A 10,558-nucleotide genomic window follows, 5' to 3' on the forward strand; every position below is an offset into this window, starting at 1 on the left:
ATTTAAGTATAAAATATAAATATTAAATAAAACAACTAATTAAATGATTATGCAGCATGCCTCTCTGATGCTTTAAAGCAAAAAACAAAAACCCTCCGATGTAACAATTTACAACCCAACTTTGAGGCAATGCTTGATTTAAAGAATGACATGACATTTGGGTGCAAAACAGCTGAGAGTCCTCTGCCGTGGAATGTTCCTGCTCCTGAGTTCCAGGTGTCTTCTGTTCTTCTGTTATTACCAAACTGCAAGGGGAATGAGTTTCTGCCCATGTTCCCAAGCACTCTCCTCTCTAGTTATTGTCCTGTAATACAGGCTCAGCTGATGTGGGACTGAGGGCATTTGCATTGGTTTTACATTAATCACCAACACTTAAGCTGATGAATTGGTGGGGGTCCAGTTTAATCAATGATGGCGCATTTTAATGGTGGTGCTAAGAATTAAAAGCACACTTGTTTATTTTGTGATTTGCCTGTGGTGTGTTGTTACAAGGCATGGACAAGAATGAAAGATGACCTTTCAATACATCCGCTGCACAGCCTCACAAATATAAAACTATGCTATGCTGTTATTAGGTTGGGTGTTTTTTTGTTTTTTTTTAAAATGATGTGCAGAAATGTAAACATCCTTTATAAATAAATAAAGTTATTTAAAAGTGATTGATTGATTGTGTTTATTAAATCAGATTTTTCTTCAATATTGCAAAAAGGCATCTGTACTGAGGGTCCATTAAGATGCAAATGTGCTTAAATTTGTTCCATTGATACATTGGATAAAAGTCAGGTGGATCATCAAATATGTGGGCACCTTTCCATCTTCAGACTCCATCGCAAAGCGACCTGAATTTATTATAGCCCGAAGACCTGTGCATGTACCACTATAGGCGGCGGGTGGGGGGTGGGCTTTCCTATGGTGGGCCACTGTGCGAAACAGGATGCTGGACTAGATGGGCCTTGGGCCTGATCCAGCAGGGCTGTTCTTATGTTTGGAACACTACTTTCCAAGGGCCCCTTAGTGCATAGAAAACAACCCTTCACAAGTACAATTGTATACATGGAGGTCTTGTCGAAATATGCTACATTGGGAGGGGGTGGAGCCTGTCACTGCAATGCTATCCATGCATATGCATGGCAGATGTGTATTATTGTACATGCAGCAAACATCTGAAAAGGGAGATCAATAGTATTATTTCCATATTATAGATGGGGTGTGCATGTGTGAGTTGCTGAGAGATGGAAGCTTGCTGGAGGTAATAAATTTATCAATGAAATTAGATTTGAAGAGCCACAGGCTGTTTGCCCAACAGCTCAGTGCACCCTCAGCCTGAATACTACACTACACTACTCCAGCTTCAGCTCCAGAATATATTAGGAATATCCGATATAATAAAACCCTAAGGTACCTGCGTCTGTGTCTCTTGCGGGTGTTCTGCGCATGCGTGGCGCAGAGGTGTGGCCGCGGGCCCAGCCCGGCCGCGGGGAGGCCATCGGGGCGGCTGCGGCGGGGGCGGCTGGACTGGCTCCTGCTGCTGCTGCTGTTGCTTCCAGTGCCGCTGCGCGGGGGAGAGGGAGGAGGGGAGGGGCGACCAGGAGGAGGCGGCGGCCTGGCCAGTAGCAGCAGTAGCCACCCTGGACGGCGGCGACAAGCTGGGGGAGCGGTTGCTGTGGCTGCTGGCGCCGCCCCTGCTCCGCAGCCTCTGGGTCTTAGCGTCCTCCCCTCGCCCGCCCGCGCCCCCCGCCTGGTGCCACCTCTGCGAAAGGGAGCGCAGCGGGAGCCCAGGAGGGCGGCTAGAATATGGGTGGCAGCTCTCCCGGCGCTCGCAGGAGATGGAGAGGTGCCGGTTGGCGCTGCCGCTGCCGCCCGCAACGGCTGCTCAGGCGTGCCCAGGCGCAGCGGCAGAGGGAGCCCGACGCATCCCCCGCCCCGGGACGGCTCACCCTGGAGGAGAGAGGGGGATGATGTCGTGCTTCCTCCTCCCCAGAAACTTGCCCTCTGCTGTGACAGGGGAGAAAGGCTCCTGCGGGGAAGCCAGCCCTGGCTGCCTGGGGAAGGAAGCTGCAGCCTCACTAAACTCTGAGTCTCCTAGCTCCCTATTCCTCCTGATTAGCTGCTTCCTCCTATCCTATATAATAAAACCCTAAGCTTTCATCTCTGGGAGCCTGGCCCAGGTGCAGGATTTGGCAGTCCCTCCTGCCCCTTTTCATGTAAAGAAGGAGACAGGCTTTGTTTGTTTGGGGGGGGGTATGTGGTTTGTCAGTCCTAATGACCAAATGGAGCCTCCTTGAATAGAAGCAGTCTATCACTGCATGCCAGCTGCCGGGGACCAATGGCAGGGGGACGCCTAGGAACAGGGAAAGTCCACGTCCCTTGCCCTTGAAGGAAGACTCTTCTCTACACAACTCTTCTAGCGCCCGTTAATGTAACGGGCTTAATGTCTACTAGTGATTCCATAAGCTCTGTCAGTTGTTAACCTTCATTAAATGTGCATTTGAATAAAGCAACCGTTATGAAGGAGGGGGACATTCATTGTTTTATGTGATATATGCAGGCCCCCCAGCAGACACCATCTCACGAGAGGTATTCCCTCTAGGGTGAGAGAGAAGGAGAAATGGTTCTAAGAAGGCCCTTGTTCATGTTTTTGTCAGTACTAACAATACCCTTTTAATTAATTATATTTCTATACTGCCCTATCCATCCAAAGGTTCGGGGAGGTGTCTGCACCTTTTAAAGCAATCAAAATATTTCCTGTCAATGATCAATCAGCTAAACACTGCAATAGGGGTGTGCATGGAACTAGCTGGTCTGGTTTGGTTTGAGTCTGAACTGGAATCGAACCAGACCAGGCCAGTTCGGTCTGGCACCCTCCCCAACCCCCCTGCTCCAGTTTGGTCTGGGGTGGGGGGGGTCTATGAACAAAAAAAACAATGGTTAATACAATGTTTTTAAAACTTACCCCCTCCAGGGTAAGTTTGTCTGAGGTGCAAGCGGGGGTCCACGGAGGTTCCCCCTCCCCCATGCCAAACTTCTTTCCTTCAAAAATGGCCCCATTCGGCTATCCGCCCCACATAGTGGCCATTTTGGAGGCCACCACACCTGCACAATGGGCCTCTGCGTGCAGGTGCGGCAGCCTCCAAAATGGCCACCGCACCAGGGGAAAGACCTGAACATGCCAAAAATGGCTGAATGGGACCATTTTTGAAGCAGGGAAGGCCAGCGGGAGGAGGGGGAACCTCCATGGACCCCTCCACTGCCTTGAAGAACCTCCCCAGAGATGATAAAATGAGGTTCTACGAAGTCCCCGAACTGGGGGGTGTGTGTTTGGTTTGGTGTTGAGCTGAACCGGGGGTAGTTCGGCTCAACCCCAAGCCTTTGAATCGAACTGGTTCAGATTTGAACTTGTTTGCAAACCCCTACACTGCAGCCCTAAATTCCATGCTTCAATACTGCCAGCTAAAGCAAGTGAGGTAGGTGTGTGTGTGTGTGTGTGTGTGTGTGTGTGTGTGTGTGTGTGTAGTAGAGGGAGGAAGGGAGGGGAATGACAGCTCTTCCCTGCTCCCCTTCTCTCCAGCTGTTGAGCCCCTGCCCTGAGAAAAATGGTCAACTCCAAGCCAAGACCACAGGGATGCAGATTCCCCCGCAAGCATTTGAGGAGCTACTGAACTCCCTCACCCTGTCAAACCTAATAATCCAATCTTCAATCCCACCCCCCAAAGTGTCTTTCCTCTCTCTCCAACAAAATTAAGTGAGGAGCTGCTCCTTGAGTTTTCTTTTTGTCTTGCACCCCTGCAAGAGCAAATCAGGTAGTTTGAAGTATGTGCCTGTTCTGAATGTTGAGTTAGGTGCTATTATCACCGGAGCCACAAAATAGATAATTGGACTGTATTTTGCTTTATCCTTGTTCTGTCAGTGCTGTGTTTTTCTTTAAACTGTCCCCATGCTGCTTCTAGATTGCTGAGGCTCAGCTTTTTCTTTTCCTTTTTTTCCAAAGCAAGAACAGCTTTGATATTTTTATTTTAAAGTCCATAATTTATGATGTTTTTGCTGGTGGGGAAATCCCAGAGATGTTTTATTGTAGTCAAGTCTCCTCTGGCTGTTTAAAATATTTTGAATTATTATTATTATTTACATCACAACAGCAGCAGCTAATGGCTTTATCTAACACATATTTCGATGTGCAGAATACCCGAGATGCATTCTGGGGCATCCCCATGTGCAGAATGTCCCTGCCCCGAGTTGTTTACAATTAAGGACTTGGGTGGGGGAGGGGGGACCAGGGATGTTGATGGACTAAAGCTGCAATCCTGTGTGTGCCTACCTGACAGTAAACCCCATTATGACCAGGGCTCACAATCAGTGAGACCCGGTTTCCTCGGGTGCTCACGAGCGGGCAGGGAACCCTGGGTGGCTGGATCAGCCGCCCACACGATGGCCGGCTCTGAGACGGAGCCAGCGGGGGCTGGGGAGCTCAGGGGCCGCGCGGCCCCCAGAAGCCCTAGTATGCCCTGCACGAGTGCGCAGGGCATACTGGGGAGACCCCCGAGCTGGGAGGCTGCTTTTAAGCCTCCCGGCCGGGGGTCTACTCATGAGTAACCATGCTGCAGAGCTGCAGCTACTCACAAGCAGATAGCCTGGGTTTGCGGAGTGCTCACTCCGCAAACCCGGGCTAAGGGGTGGGCTACAGGAGTGGGTTAGCCACTCCAGAACCACCGGGCTTGGCTGCGAGCCCAGTGGTTCTTACGATCACAAAAATCCGGGCTAGGATTTTCCTAGCCCGATTTTTGTGATCGTAAGAATAGCCCTGCTATGTGAAGGTAAACTCCATTAAATTCAAGAGTGAAGGAGGCACATAGGAAACTGATTGGTAGGAAGGCCAGTGTGGTTCAGGAGAAATCCATCCTGACATTGTCCTTGTTATATTGCAGACTTCATTGCCTGTGCATCTATCTTTAAAAAAACAGACAGACAAAATGGCATGTGCACTGCAGCGCTTTCAATATGCTTCTTCAAACTTTAAGTTTAATTAAATGCTTTTTAAAACAGGTGTGCTTAAACCCTTAAGAAGCAGTATCTCTTCTTTGACAAAAATGACTGTGTCCTGTGGGAGGAGAAGGTTGACTCTGTAACCTAGTGTCCTTTCCCCACTGAAAATCATCTCCCCAACCTCCTGGCTAGATATTCACTGCAAACAGCTTATTTGTTGGGATGGATTTTCAGGAGGAAAATGGTGTAAGATGTTATGGTGTTATCCTCTTTGTGTACTGTGGTCCCAGTCAGGATAGGGGCACCTGCAGCTGCTCTTTTGTCAAAGAAGAGACACTTCTGGATTTAATGCACATGCCTCTAAAACACATTTAAGCAAATGTACAGTTTGGCCCCAGTCCCTCTAAAACTAATTCAAATTATTGAGCTGACGTCAGCATTAAGAGTGCAGTAAAGGTACCAGCAAGGTCACCATAATTGCACGATATCTTGTTCTAATATATAAGCGGGATAAAACGGATAGCCTCAGGACTGGTACACATGATCCTGATCCATGTTCATTACATGGGAATGTGGGCATCTGGGGGCAAGGCAGTTGCCCCCTGGATTGAGCCAGTTCCCATTGGATTCAATGGGGTATACTCCCAGGGAGTGGGGCATAGGATTGCTGGCTTTGCCCCCCCCCCGCCAAATAAAGCCTAGGGATGCCCATGCATGGGAGCTGCAGTTATCACTTGATAGCTTACTTGTGTGACATGTTATTGTCAGTTAACAAACAAAGCCTTCCTACTACTTTCAGCAAAACATGTCAATGAAAGCAAGTGCACCAAGTGCTGATGTTACAATTTGATAACTGTCCCCTAAGGGACATTTTGCATGTTAAGAAAAAAGCACATGGTACAATTTAGTTGGGACTATACCACTTCAAAATTCAGACAGGAATAGATATTACTGAATACATGTTCATATAAAAAACTCCCTACAGGCAGAAAGCTGGTGTGTCAGGGGGATGGATTCCACCAAAGCCTGCTCTCCGACATGCTAGTTCATGCAGGGACTTTTCCCACATGAAGAACATTTAAATATGCAGTTCCCTGTTGGCATTCTGTAGTGATAGTGACCCAGAAGAGCTTTATTATATGCCTTTTAAAAAACATATACATCAGCTTTTAGCTTTTTAATGTGAGCTAGGTCTGGGCTAGCAAGACCTCACTTGTTTTAACAAAGGGGACAGGCCCCTTTGCATCACTAAGATGTCCCTGAAGAGAGACCTCCAGAGTATTCTGAAAGCTTTGCCCATAAACCAGAGCAAGCTTGCTTGTAAAGAGGTATCTTATCTTTTATATTTTAACCTTCAAAGTTCATGGTCAGTGTAAGGTCAGATTTACATTTACTGCTGATTCATGTCACGTAAAGTAAACAGGTGCAGACACACATGAGATAAAACAGGGGTAGGGTTGTGGAATCTTGGCTTTGCTTCCTCCAAATATTTTACAATCTCTGGCCTATTGTGGGAGAAGGTATAAAAAGCAAATACACTAAAAAGTCTGCCCTTGTTTGTTCTCTACCCTCAAGTGCGGAACGCAATCTGTGAATAAATTTCCTAACTAGAAAAGCAAGGAGATTGTAGAAGGATTCAATCTGTTTCATTTTAGGCATACAAATTAAAGCAAGAGCCACTAAATCGAAAGGGGTCATGGGTGACAGATGAATGTAGAACATTTGGATTTTGTTTAAAAAAAAAAATCCCCCTCAACACAAAGTAGTACGAATCCACATAAAACTACATTACAAGATTTAATACTTGTTTCTGCTACACCACCTTGGGATCCCCGCCCCCATTACAAAAGCCATTATTTCTTTGCTTTCCCCATTTTGTTTACTTTGAACATTGACAGCAATTTCATTCTTTCTTGTGTACAAGACACCTGGAAAATGCAGGTGTTTGTTGTCAGCTCTTCCCCCGCTCCACAAAATGGCTATATGACAAGTTGTATTCCTGACAGACAGTGGCCGAATTAGATTTGTTTTTCTTTTTAGGATTAACATACGAGTGACTAATAAAGTATTGTATGTAATTATTTTGATAATCATATGTGAACTGTCGACTAATTAATAGCCACTCATGAAAAGGAATTCTTACAGTATGTCATCTGATGACTGTTATGAGACCAGCTCTTCCCAGTAGCTAGGAGTACTGTTGTCTGAGTCTCCATGTTTCCTTATTTGTTTTATTTCCATTTCTTTTGTAACCTGCTTTCCCACACAAGGTACATTGTTAGCACAACATGGCTAACATGTTGCAGGTTAATGGCTAACAGGTTAGCAATACAGGGAGTCCCCAACTTACAAACAGGTTATGTTCCAAAAGTTTGTTTGTAAGTTGGATGTTCATAACTCGGAACATTTACTGTTCCTGTGAGGGACGAATTGTTTTTATGTGTGGTGTAAGGTGGGGACTTCATTAATTTAATATGCTGTGGAGCTTTGTTTGTAAGTGTGGATTGTTTGTAAGTTGGGTGTTTGTAAGACAGGGAGGCTATTCACACGATTGTAGAAAATCGGGCTAGCCTCCGCTAGCTCGATTTTCTACAAACGTGAGAACCACCAGCCTCAGCTGCGAGCCCAGTGGTTCTTGAGCAAACACTCTGCAAACCTGGTTTTTGGGATCGTGAGTAGCCTCCTGGCGGGAGGCTGAAAAGCAGGCTCCTGGCTCGGGGGTCTCCCCAGTATGCCATGCGCGCTCATGCAGGGCATACTGGAGCTTCCGGGGGCCACGCGGCCCCTGAACTCCCCAGCCCCGCTGGCTCCATCACGGAGCCAGCAGTCGTGCGGGCAGCCGATCCGGCCGCCCAGGGCTCTGGCTTAGCCTGCTCTCCCAGCTTAGCTTTACAAACTGGGTCTCACTGATCATGAGCCCGGCTCTGGGTGTGACTGTTGTATGAATACATAAAATGTTTAAACTAAAACAGCAGTAAAAAGCCAAGATCAATGCAAAACGGCAGTAGAGAAGCAGAGGCAAAAACAACACCAAAAAGGGGTCTTAGAGACCTGGTTTCTTTATCCATGGCACAAAAACAGGCTACAATCTGCCTATTTGCAGTTGCAGAGTGGCTGGAAATGATTTCTGGTATCACTTCCAGCTGCCATTTTAGAGCATGGATCCATTTTGAGGTTCACTCTTTTTTTCTTTTCTTTTTAATTTCCACTGAAAATTTGGCTGAATTGGGGGGTTGGGGTGACATTTCTAGAGCCCTGGAGTAGTGGAGAGCAAGGTACTGTATATTTCTACTCTTATTTTTCCTCTTCCTCACGTTTTAAGCATCCCCCCCGTTTGGAACCTAACCCCCCAGTTCCCATAAGGTTAAGCTTTCATTATTTGCAGTTTCCATATTCATGCCTACAGGTGAGAATGGAACCCCTGTGAATAATGAAAGCCACCTGTATAAGTAAATAAGGTCCCAGGACTGAGGCCATTGTGATAGCAAAGTATGGGCACAATAAAAAGGAGGAAAGAGGCAGAGGCTCGTCAGGTCAACTGTAGAGTTTCAAAGGGCCTGATGTGGCTAGCTACGAAACAGCCGGGTGTAGGGAATCACAGTTTGTGACTTCATAACTGTGGTACCAAATGAATGTCAATGGAGTTCATGCTGGCACAGCCATTTGAGGATTGGAGCTTTATTTAACATCCAAACAAGTAGTGATGTTTCTGTTTGTGTTTTAACCAGCGTATTAGAAGCACACTATCAAATGCAGAATTATAGCCCAAAAAGGTCTGAGGAAAGGACCATACCTGCACTAGCTTTGTATACAGAAGGTCTCAGGTTTGATCCCTGACATCTCCAGGTAGGGATGAGAAATACCCATCTGAAACCTCAGAGGGCTGATGCCAGTCAGTGTTGTGCTAGAGGGACCAATGGGCTGATTCAGTATAAGGCCCCATGTAACTTATGTGGTCCATCATGGATATGCTTCTGTCATTCTCCCAGTGTCATAGGAAACTGCAGAAGGGACAAGCTTTTGGTCTTTAGGAAAAGCACTATAAACATACATTATTGTTATTGTTATGTGATTGCACCTACTCACTGTTTAGATTTATCAGTTTGGAACAAGAGCAGGCATCCATTAACCAGCTAACTGTAAGCAGCCAGCACCCAACATTCCTGGGGGGGAAAAGCAGTAGTCATAGATTCATTCTATATTCACTGACATCAGGGAGGGGAAGAAATAAAATGAGGTGGGGCAGGAAACATGCCATTGCATAGTTTAGTTGATCTATTAGTTTTATTAGCTGATGACTCCAACTAATGATAACCAATTTAAAATCCAGACCTTGAGGTATGGCATTCTGGAAGTCAAAGTCTGAGAGAGTTAGCATCGAAAGTGTCGTGAGGCAACTCAAGGTACTTGTAAATGATCTTGATATTGCAGAGGAACAATGTCCTTCATCTCCCAACCGCTGGGAGAGGTCATCTGGGGACTTGGACTGAATTGTTAGCAATATGTGGATGACACTCAGTTCTGTCTCTCCTTGTCACCTGATCCTAGGGAGGTGGTGGATGTCCTGAATCGGGGGCTGGAGGCCGTGATGGGTTGGATGTGGGCTAATAAACTGAAATTGAATCTGGACAAGATGGAGGTAATGTTCGTCAGTAGTAGGGCCAATCGGGATCCACACACTGAAGCAATCAGACACCCCTATGATTTTTTTATGAATATTTGAATTATTTTCAATTATTTTTCTCATAGAGTATAATGGGACCTGAACCAGCCCATATCCCCTATTGTGGAGCACCTAGGGGCACAAAAGTGGGGTGGGTGGTAGGCACTCAGGGGTGTCTACCATCCACAAAACCCCAAGGCAATCAGACACTCCTCTGATTATTGGTGAATTTTTAAAGTATTTTTGAATTCCTCATAGGGAATAATGAGAATTGCAGCAAATGTATAGCTTCACGTCGGGGGGAAAGGGGTGTCCTAGAGCGGAGTGTGGTGGGTGGTAGTTCCCAATGTGGGCAAGGAAGCTATCAGAATTATTTGAAAGGAATTGGGCAAAGGTCTGATTTTTAAGTGATTTTTGAAGTTTATGCATCTTTAAGGTTTTTCTCCATAAAGAAGCATGGAGGTGTCAGCAAATGTATAGCTTCATGTCGGGGGCAAAGGGGTGTCCAAGAGCAGAGTGTGGTGGGTGGTAGTGCCCAAGGGGGGCCAGGAAGCTATCAGAATTATTTGAAAGGAATTGAGCAAAGGGCTGGTTTTTAAGTGATTTTTGGAGTTTATGTGTCTTTAAGGTTAGCAGATGAGATTGGATTCATGGTTTGTCATTGAAAATCTAATATGCTACCAAAGAATCTACACTCAGAACACTTCAGAAACAACAAAACCCAGTACCCCATGGGTTAGCAACCCATAGAGGTGGGTGGCACCCTCTTTGCACTAGACCACCACTCACTCTGGGCCACCCCAGCACCCCACAAGTGGCTTTAAGGTTTTTCTCCATAGGGAAGAACTGAGGTTTCAGCAGCCCCATAACTGCACTTGGGGGGTGCTGGGGTGGCCCAGAGCAAGGGTGCCAACC

This window comes from Hemicordylus capensis, chromosome 3, assembly GCF_027244095.1.
Source record: "Hemicordylus capensis ecotype Gifberg chromosome 3, rHemCap1.1.pri, whole genome shotgun sequence".
Classification (NCBI taxonomy): domain Eukaryota; kingdom Metazoa; phylum Chordata; class Lepidosauria; order Squamata; family Cordylidae; genus Hemicordylus; species Hemicordylus capensis.